Source organism: Jatropha curcas, chromosome 11, assembly GCF_041381405.1.
Source record: "Jatropha curcas cultivar XTBG-Jc1 chromosome 11, XTBG_Jcur_1.0, whole genome shotgun sequence".
Classification (NCBI taxonomy): domain Eukaryota; kingdom Viridiplantae; phylum Streptophyta; class Magnoliopsida; order Malpighiales; family Euphorbiaceae; genus Jatropha; species Jatropha curcas.
This window is the reverse complement of record NC_143161.1, coordinates 3,216,783-3,219,599: the sequence shown is the minus strand read 5'-3', so window position 1 is coordinate 3,219,599 and position 2,817 is coordinate 3,216,783. Positions and strand designations below refer to the sequence as shown.

At 36.7% G+C, this 2,817-nt stretch overlaps 2 long non-coding RNA genes across 2 annotated transcripts; one reads left to right on the top strand and one right to left on the bottom strand.

Moving 5' to 3' along the window:
* Positions 1-307: 307 nt before the first annotated feature.
* On the bottom strand, positions 308-1,310 carry LOC110009436 (uncharacterized). The gene is made up of 2 exons (XR_016318709.1): positions 755-1,310; positions 308-626 (listed from the first exon to the last, which is right to left on the bottom strand). It is a non-coding gene; the product is annotated as an uncharacterized LOC110009436 (long non-coding RNA).
* Positions 1,311-1,392: 82 nt separating this feature from the next.
* Positions 1,393-2,817, top strand: LOC149492373 (uncharacterized). Its single transcript, XR_016318707.1, has 3 exons — positions 1,393-2,265; positions 2,351-2,569; positions 2,728-2,817. It is a non-coding gene; the product is annotated as an uncharacterized LOC149492373 (long non-coding RNA).

The window sequence follows — 2,817 nt, the reverse complement described above, 5'->3', positions numbered from 1 at the left end:
TGATTTGCTTTGTTTAGAGTATCAACTTTTTAGAAGAACAAGAAAGTAGCAAACAAAGTTGAAATATTGTAGTAATTACGCAAATTTAAAGTAAATTATGTCCCAAACTATAACAGATTTGTGTAAATTAGACTTCACATATAATACCATATCAGTAAGTAGTGATTATATACCCTGAATATGCTTCCCAGTTTTATTTTAAGTTTTCTGTATTTTATATTTATAACTTAATATAGATGGTTGTTTATTTAATTTTCTTTGATAAAACATTATAACATTAACTATTTATTAGGCGATGATTGTAGTATTTTTGTGAATTTCATATTAATAAGTATAACATTGACCTTATAAATATAAATATAAAATTATAGTTTCTAGTGTAAGTAACGTGTTTTATGCGTGTCCTCCTTTAAAAAAAAAAAAAAAAAACATATTTCACGTCCGTTTTATATCGTGTCATGTGTCCTGTATCCGTATTTGTGCTACCGTTTCCTTTCATAATAAGTGCGTCGCAGGAACTCCCAACCATATGCGAAACTGACCCTCTGTTTTCAAGGGTCAAGACACAACATGTGCAAAATAAGACAGTCATGCAACTCCAATATTTCTATTCATCACGGTTGTTGCTGCCAGATAAGATGGAATAATAATATATATAAGAAGCTTTAACTAGTAAAAATAGTAAATAGAAGCATAAGCATCATAAAAATCTAAAATCACAATTTTAAGGCAGGAACTATGCAATTAAACTCACCTGGGCCATGACGCGCTTAAAAAATTCCTTCTGCCGAAATCTTTAAAGGTTCTGATAATTGCTAAATTCCCAGTCTCTCAGCCCACGAAAAGAATCTTTCATGGATGCTCCTTGGGGACCTCCTTGATCTCTCTGGGACACCTAAACTTCTTTCACATGTAAAATAAATGCCAACGTTTTCGAAGTTTCCCTGCGCTTGAACACTTCATTTATTAGTTATTACTCCTTGTTTTTACATTATATATGTCATCTGCACAACCCAGGAACATTTTGGTATCCAGTGTAATTCTTAATCTCAAACGAAGATAAAAAAGCACGTAATATAATCTAGGGCATGAACAATCCAGAAAAGTAATTAAACATGAGAGTTCAATTACTGTACGCTACAGTTGTATCCAAACATACTTTTAGTATTTGGATAAAATAAGCAAGAGGTGCATTATCAACAAATTATCAAAACGTGGGCCTATAATTAAAAAGAGGTCGGTGAAATGTATAATACCGATAAGGCCAGAGCAAAGTGAGGGAGGGAAGAGCAGTTGGATATATGGCCGGAATCCATTTCACACTTATGGTTCTGATTGAGCTGCCAAAAGAAAACAACCTTTAGGATCTTACTAAGAAGGAGGGAGAAGGGGAACGAGTCAAAAATTGTAACACAAAGTGCCATCCCTCTGAGTAAAGTTGTTATTGGTCCACGTGGTATCCATGAATAGAATCCCCTGCATAAATCTGCCGAGGCTACTTGGTCCATCTCTGAAGTTTGAAGTGAACACGCCAATATATTGTCACTCAATTCCGTCCTTGCGAGACCTTTGTCTATATATGAGACACGCCTCCACATATTTTTTTATCATGGACCTTCCACCATCAGAGCCATCACACCAAGCAGAAGCACCATTACCCATTTACAATTACCATCTTCTTTGCTCTCTCTCTCTCTCTCTCTCTCTCTCAGTCAGTACATTCATTGCTGCAACTGCATTACAGAAAGCTTCATGTCTGCCACTTATACTGCTATCTCACATCGCCTTCTTTCTTCCATTGTCTGTCTTTTTTTGTCTTCCTCCCTGTTCAAACAGCATGAAAAGTTTCCCTTTTCATGTTTTTCCCGCTTACATTTCCATTCCTTAATGACGCACTAGTTGCATAAGCTACCTGCAGAATCATTTCATACATGTGAGGAGTCTTGAGAAAAGACGCTGATAGAAAGTAGAGTTAACCCGTGTCACCACTCACAAGTCTCCCATTTTATATAAATATAGCCATTCCCAAGGGACTCATCTCCACTAAAACTTTTAACAGCATTCTTAGGAAATCAAACAACGCAAGATGTCGCTTTCCTGTGTCAAAAACTTCTTCCAACGCTTCTGTACCGATGATGTTCAAATGGAAGGTATCCCCCCTGGCAGCTTCTTTTCTAGTGACCTCCTACCATCCCTTGGTGCTAGAATAAACCGGGCAACTAAACTTCGAAGATACATAATTTCCCCCTACAATTCCCATTATAGGTGATTATATGCATGGCATGGTTAACTCGCTCTGTGACTTCAATATTTATAGCTATACCTTCTCATGTCCTATTCCTCATTACAGGGCTTGGGAGATGTGGCTGGTTCTTCTAGTTATTTACTCTGCTTGGATCTCGCCGTTCGAGTTAGCATTTTTAACTTACAAAAAAGATGATGCACTTTTCATCATTGACAACATTGTCAATGGCTTCTTTGGCATTGATATTGTTCTCACCTTTTTCGTTGCATATCTCGACAGCCACAGTTATCTTCTTGTTGATAATCCGAAGAAAATAGCAATCAGGTGCATTTACTCACACATCATTCAGATTGAGAAGAATCAACAAAGTATTTTCCTTCTATTAGAACCACACTAATCCAGTTGGCAGCTACCTTCTATACCTGTCCTTTTCCCTTTCACTCACTGTTCAATTAGAATAATCACATCAATCCAATTCACAGGTACATATCTACCTGGTTTATCTTTGATGTCTCCTCAACTGCACCATTTCAGTCTCTCAGCCTTCTATTCAAAACTCAAAGCGGCAATGA